General features: G+C 31.3%; 1 long non-coding RNA gene across 1 annotated transcript; it reads right to left on the bottom strand.

The window, feature by feature from the left end:
* Positions 1 to 960: 960 nt before the first annotated feature.
* LOC147388996 (uncharacterized) lies at positions 961 to 6,559 on the bottom strand. The gene is made up of 6 exons (XR_015170783.1): positions 6,495 to 6,559; positions 6,365 to 6,407; positions 5,730 to 5,874; positions 4,836 to 5,001; positions 2,097 to 2,279; positions 961 to 1,296 (listed from the first exon to the last, which is right to left on the bottom strand). It is a non-coding gene; the product is annotated as an uncharacterized LOC147388996 (long non-coding RNA).
* Positions 6,560 to 7,992: the final 1,433 nt, after the last annotated feature.

Raw genomic sequence — 7,992 nt, 5'->3', positions numbered from 1 at the left:
GAGAATTTGTAGAATCCGATCATGCCATTAGATCCGCAACAAAAAGTTATAAAAAAATGAGTATTCACTCATCAGTTTCGCAATCCGAAAAGTCAAGTTATCGTCAAACGAAACAACTTTAAAAAGGATGATTTCATCCCGATCTTTTATATAATGAATTTTTAAAGTTTTTTATTTCATTTCACCTTCTCCAAACTCGTCAACAGCAACCAACCATACATTTTTTTAAACATTAATTTCAACCAACTTTGTTCCTCCGATTCATCGCAAGCGAAACTCCGATGACTCTCGATGAAGAAGGGAAAAACGTCCATAACATTGAACTATACAAAACCCACCCATTCCTTTTTCTTTTTTTCTTCTCTTTCTTTATATTTCATTAAAAATTAGCCTACCATATACGAGGGTTTCAATCTTTCGACCTCCGATTTCATTGGCTTAGAAATCAAACCGTCCTCCGCCTTAAAAGGGAAAAAGGATGGCGTCATTGGGATCTTCGAAATCAGTAGAATAATTTCAAAATTCAATCAGATCAACCTCGATTTCCACACTATTTGTCTTGATTTCCATACACGTTTTACAATTCTAACACCCAAACATTGATAGGGACTTATAAATCTTTCAACTTAAGTTCAAATGTAGAATTTTCGTCATTTTTTTCAAATTCATTGAAAATATAAATGTTTGACGTGTTTAATTATGTTTATTTTTTAATTATACATGAATAGGAGATTACATCAAATTATTTCTGTCAGACTGGTATTGTACACTATTTGGACCTTGTTTTGATTCAATTTTTATAATTTTTCAATTTAAATGATAAAAAATAAATTTCAAATTTTAAAAAATAATTTACTATTCAATGAACTCATATTGAGTTGATAAATATCGAAAAATGAATGTTATGCTCAAAAATTGAAAAGGAAAAAAAAAATTCAAAAAAGGGGGTGAAAGCATCTCTAGTGATAAAAACATTCCATCTTATTTACATGCAAATTTCTTTTTTTATTGCAGAACGTGAGACAGTATCTTCTTAAATGAATCATTTCAAAGATGTTTTCCTTTCAAGAACACATGTTTTTTATAAAAACATTAGAATCTTAATTACAAAAGACTAACCATCTACTTCATCAACTTCCACCAACTTCATCCCCTCATAACTTCTCATCTCCTCCAACTATAACCATCTCAGTTTCTTCAGTTTCTAACTTTTCGTCTCCTTCATCCTTCAAAAGAGTAGATAGGTTCGACATCACTAATAGTTAGGTCATCCTACGACACTTTTTCCTAATAAACCTAAATCCAACAAAAGAAAATACAATACAAGAATTCAAGTTGACTGGGATTAATGTAAGAAGTAAAACATAGAGCACTTATCTTAAATTTTCTATACGATAATTTATACATACCCCACTTAGTTTTGTGCTTATCTGAGATACCCCAGAATTTTCAAACTAATGACATACATCAATAATATCTTCTTTAAACCTCTAACCAAAAAACCCTTGATTTTTTACACAAGAATCATTTGTCTTCAACCTTGGATTTTAGTATTTGTTCAAGAGACATTTTACTGCCACATCAACTTTTGCTAATGCCACCCCAATTCATATGTAAATCACCAAAAAAATTGGCACTTGCAGTGGCATTAACAAATGTTGGTGTGGCAATAGAAGCTCCCTTGATTAATAACTCATTTTTTTTTCTATTGTATCTCTTCCTAACAACAAATGAACACAAAATAACCGAGGCAACCCATTTTTTCCCCTTTACACGAGTCGTCCTGGATTAACATTGAAATTGACATCGTTTCACACATTGGTGTGTACAAAACCATATATGCTTCACTCGTATCCCAATGAAAAGCATCTATGGTTCTGTACACACATCCACGCCAGCAATGTGTGAAACGATATTGATTTTAATGTTACTTCAGCATTTTCCGTTTCCATATCAAATCATTTTTTATTAGTCACTCATAGAAGACCATGGAAAAGGGATCTGTCATCAATTTGAAATAGAGGGGTATCTAAAATATTCAACAAAACCCAAGGGATATATATCTAATTAGTAAAGCTTTGGTGTTTTTCACTTACAGCTTTCTCTGTCTCGATCAGTTTATTCCACAGTTTGCCAATCATCTTACTGATTTCCCTATCCTTCCCTGAATGATGTGGTTTTCGCCGCTCATTATAGAATTGTGGAGACCAAAATTCATTTGACTTACGGAAGGACTGGGCTCGTCAACACCAGATTGATTGCCACCCAATGCATACTCCCTGTAAGGCCGAATGAAAGAGCTTAAATCATCAAAAACTGGAAGAGATGGAAGAAATAAAACTAGAGATCATCAAGAATGGAACCTAAGTTATGCTGAAAATTTCCACAACAGGTTTGTGTTCAAATCAGAAGGTCCCATTTTATTATAAGTTCTGTTCAATGTCGTCATGCAAGATACTGAACTAAAACATCTCCAACTATTCAGTTACATAAGCCAATTCAATTAAATTGCGGACAATTAACTAAAAATAAATTGAACAGGATAAAAGCAATGATGTAAAATTCTAACTTTTTTTTTTTTACCATCTATGACTCATTTCTCTTTTTTTTTCTCTGAAATCAAAATCTCTTAAGAACCATTTTGAAAAAATAAAAATGAAGTACTTTTAGCACTATCTTGGGGGACCACTCCTTCACAACACTACGGATACTACAAAAAATAATATCAAGTAATAATGTAACGAAGAAAAATGTAAACAAAGTTCAGAATACATACAATTCTTGTACATGCATGTATCCATCAATCCCAACCCTTTTGAAGGGTGATATTATCCCGATAAAGTTGTACAACTTCCTTATTATTATATTGAGAGAAGGGTGATATTAATGATGTAAATCAACATTAATAAATCTCAAAATTATGTGCCTTTCCATAGCCTTAAATGATGTAAGTCATGTGACACTTTATTAAATTAGTTATGGAATAAAAAATAAAACAAAAGATGAAGAAGAAAGGTCAAGTCTGAGTACAAAGTACTTCACATTTTAAAATTTAATGTTTCTATATCGGTTTAAATACACTTATCTATACTTTTTAATGTGAGGCATGAACATTGTTGATTCAAAATACCATCAAGTCAACATTGTTGTAAAGTTAGGATAATTATTTGTAAAAAAAAGCTCTTAAATTAGTTGTAAAGATAATTTTAATCTTTTATAAGCATAAAAATTTATGTAAACAATATGAAAATTCCACCTCATTCCGTATATTTATAGTAGAAAATATAGTTTATATATAGAATAGAATGCATTCAAGATTACATCACTGGGTAGAAAGTGTTTGAAACCTTGTATAAATATCAAAGCAAACAAGATCATCGAATCTTCCAAATGAATTGACTTCTCTTTTTTAACGATTAACCAAGACCTAAAAACATTGAACAAATTAAATTTCATTCACTACTTCAAAACTCAACAGATAAGTAAATAAAAAATTGTCAAATTGGCCTAACTATAGTTCAATTTGGTTGGACTGATCTACATTTATTAAAAATATACATATTTTCTCGGAAAATGCTAGCCTCAACCCACGTCAACATGATTGTTGGGATGTTAGGAATTCAAAGAAACGTGTATCCCTAGGAAAAAGTGTGTTAATCTCTAAAAGATCGAAAAACAATTTCTAAGAAATGTGTTTTTTCCTCAAAGCCTAACAGTTACGTTAACAGAGAACAAGTCTTACTTTCTTTAATTAAATTAAGTGGTGAGAAATGACACTACCAACGTTGTACACTGGAGAAAACCATTGAATGATAGGTTATACGAGTGCCAATGGGTCGATTCCAGATTGGTTCCTAAGATATCTAAAACAGGAATCATCATATCTTTTTGGTTTTGGTTCCAAAATAAATGAAATTGAAACTGAAGCCACCAAAGACTTTGGATATCCATCTGTTCAAGTTCTTACGATAGATAAGATGAAAAACATCTCTAGTGATAAAAGAATTCCATCTTCTTAACGTTCAAATTTCCTTTTCGTTGTAAAACATGAGAAAGTATCTTTTTTAATGAATCATTGCAAAGCTATTTTCTTTCAAGAACACGACACTTCTTTCATAGACGCATTAGCATCATAATTACAAATTTACAATTTATTCTCGTAAGATTTGAGACAACTATATTTCAAGTTTTAAAACAACTAAAATTAATCTTCTTTACAATTAAAATAAACTTCTAGATAAATGTTTTAAACTAAATACATAGATTAAATGGAACTTGATAATTTTACGGAATATTTATTAATTTTAAAACTTAGGCAAGCCTTCAACTATTTATGTTACTTTAAGAACCAACTCTAATCAGATATTAGAAAAAGGGATGTCAAACCGAGGTTTCTGGTTTTGGCTCAAGTTAAATGGGGTGGCTGAATTATGAGTTTCAATGGGTCCATTGATTGCCTTCCAACATGTTCTTTGGGAATACAACAGATAATTAGCGATGTACGTACGGGTCCACCCAAACCGAATATTCAGGTTTGGTTCATATTTTGCAAAAACTGGAACCAAACCTAAAAATTCGGTTGTTTTATAGAAAACATCAGAACCAAACCAAACCCGGATTTTTCAAGTTTTGATTGGTCTTGGTTTATTTCAAAATTAAAATTAAAATTTTTTTAATACAAAATTTTTAAATGAAATATTACAAAACTATACTTTGAAATTAGTTTTGAAAAAACCTTTAAACTAAAATTACAAAAAAAATGATGGAAAATAACAAGAAACAAGGAAATGAATGAAATACACATACTGCAAATAAAACATAAGGTAATAACTCACTTGTTAGACTATAGGCTTCAAAATCAGGCCTGTCACTACTTTTTTTATTTGAAAGATGAGCATCCTTCACTTCTTGAGCACAAGCATCTCCGCTTCATCATCAAAGATGGGTTGAAGCAGGTCCAGTCCAGCATTTGTGAAATTATTGTTTAAATTTGACATAATGCTGTCGACAAGAGCAAAACCATACAAACAGCTTAAAGAGGTCAAATTTGGATTCACAAAAAATATCTGCTTTTATGTAGTTGAGTAGAACATCATAACAGAACCAATCTAATCAACTAAAATAGTTGGGGCCAGAGTAAAGCTGTGTTGATGATAATGACGATATCAATATAATGTGATGTCTGGGTGTGGATCCCTTGTTACCAGGATTTTTTATAAGTATTTCCTAATACCGAGACTGGACTCCTTGAGAAGGGGTATAGGGGGAATTTCAAAAACTCAGTTTAGATTTCGAGTTGAGTTTTTGGGTCCATTTCAGTCCGGCTCAAACAATAAGACCGAACCAAATCAGCTTCAGGTTGGTAATACTATTTATTTCATTTCCATTAGCATTAATTAAGTGCTAAAAATGGATATGAGAATGAGATTAAATTTTTCCTAACCACATAAAGAGATTATGTAGTCAAAGAAATCCAGTAAAATCTTTCCAATACACACCCGATACCCCGAAAATAACCAAAACCTAGACTCCAAACCCAACTCGATAACAATTGGATCAAATCAAATTAAATTTCATAGTTAAGATAGAACCTATAGAAGCAAAAGCAAAACAGTACTGGGCGAAACAAATTTCCTAAAATTCAAAAATAAGAAAAGCATAATTCCTAAAAAGATTTGATCTCTGTTGTAATTTGAGATACTAAAATCGCCCAACCAAAGGAATAGTACCTGTTGACCTTCCGTTTGCTATTAAATTGGGATCGTCGTTTGCTAATAAATTGGGATCGGACCAATGACCTCATGCTTGTAGTGCATATCATCGAATTAATCTCTATCATCTTGAAAGTTTTTATGAATATATCCTTCAATTGACCTACAAACACAAAATTTAATAAAGATCACACTTTCAACAATGAAAAAGTAAATAAGAAAGGAAAGAAATTTAAAATTGGTATCTAAGGTCATGAATTGATCCGAAAAACTAGAGAGCTTAGGCATTATTAAAGGGCATTTTTGCTAGATATCTCCATACATAATTTTTTTTTCTTTAAAAAAAAAAAATAAATTAACAACATTTTACACCATCTAAACACCATTTAAGACTGTTTATTTCCAATCAATCAGAATTTTTGGATACAGTTAAAAGAAAAAAAAAATTAAAAACCAAATCGATATATAAATTATATTTTAACGATCAAAGTTCTACTTTTTCAACCTAATTTGAACATTTGATCTGCTAAATCGGGCTCGGGATTTATTGGAAGAACAGGATTTAAGAAACAGTGAACGAACCTTTCGATCAAACAAAACAACAGCGTCATTCACATTAAAAGACTACAGATCAGAGTGAAACAGCAACTCACCAAGGAAAAATAACTCGATCCTCGCCCGAGCCATTAATGGAGACTGAAAATTTTAATTTTTATTGGTAATTTGATTAACATAAGAGATCGAGACAGAAGAAGAAGAAGAAGATATGGGTGAGAAGCGAACCTTGAAGAAGAGATGGTTTTGAAGAACTAAAGTTAGACTCTGTTGTGTTCGATGTAGGCTAGGGTTTCAATGGATCCCAAAAGTTAGCTTCTTTATATTCCCGTTTTGAGTCTCGACTCTTTTCCCATAACGGATATGACTCGTGTGAGTCATCTCGGTCCCCACGATTTTTAAGTGTAACTCAGGTATTTGATTTGAACTTAAAAGAAAAAAAGGAAATAAGAAAATTGAAAAATACAGGAAACTAAATCCCATTTTTGCATCTCATCCTACTCAATAACGATACTAGCTAGGTTAATAGGCTAATAGCCCACATTAATAATAAATTAAAATTACTATTATAATATTAATTTAAAAAAAAAATTATGACGAGCATTTCAACAAAGATAACAAGAAAAAGTTGTTGTGGTTTCAAAACTCATCCAAGACCGAGATGTATCTCTCGAGTCATCTTGGTATTAGGCATGGACGAGATGAATAGACAAGTGAATATATCAGACAAGATTTAAAACCCTACATTCATTTTTCTTATTTTTAAACGAGACATCTCAAACGTATCAGAAAACTCATCTAAGACAACTCGGTATCTAATGTGGAGGAGACGAGACGCAAACAGAGTTTTAAAACCATGGTTGGGCATGTTAAAGAATATGAAAATAACTGTTTTTGGGTGTCAAAATATACCTTTTGAGTTTTGCTTTCTATTTTTTTTTTTTTTTTTTTAATCTAGATTGTATACGTCTATAGAGGAGGTTAAAACTGGTTTCTCATATATCAAATTTCGTCACATAAATATAAAAAAACAATCTTCTTTTATTAAAGCATTAAGATCTATGTGGATTGTGAATGAAGGGAAGAGAAGAACAAGACCAAAAAATTTGAAATAATCCCGTAGAAGAGAAAGGGACCCCCCCCCCCCCCCCCTCAAGCCAAAAAATAGGCATCGACCTCATTACCACCAGCACAAATGAGTAAGAGAAGGTCATGTCTTAGAAGGTGGGGGTATCACCATGATCTACAGGTTGATTCACAAGATCAAAAGTGCAAGTACTTGACTCTGTGAATCATTTTGAGATATCGATGGGTTTAACCCTTTTCCCATGGTTACGATCCAGCTTCTTTAGTATATTATATTTTAACGCTTTTCGATTTAGCTTGATTTCAGACATTTGTATAAGATCGTTATTAAGCTTTATAGGTTAGAGAAATCTTATAAATATTAAAACATGTGCCATTTTTAGAAAGTTTCTCTATTTTGAATAAGTTTTTCAATGTTCAATAAATGCATTAATAGTACAAAATGGAATCATTATAAGTTTGAAGATTTAAGTTAAATATATAACTTATATTATTGAAAGTTCAAATTATAAGTAAAATTTTAGTTTCTTTTATCGAATCATTCCTCTTAATTTTCTTGTGGTAGAAGAGGTATAGTGGCAATGGTTTTCATGTGACTATGATAAAAATGGGATGGTGACAACAATATTGAAAATAAATC

The sequence above is a fragment of the Akebia trifoliata genome, chromosome 12 (genome assembly GCF_017979445.1).
Source record: "Akebia trifoliata isolate Shusen 1 chromosome 12, ASM1797944v1, whole genome shotgun sequence".
Taxonomy (NCBI): domain Eukaryota; kingdom Viridiplantae; phylum Streptophyta; class Magnoliopsida; order Ranunculales; family Lardizabalaceae; genus Akebia; species Akebia trifoliata.
This window is presented reverse-complemented; position numbering and strand designations above follow the sequence as displayed.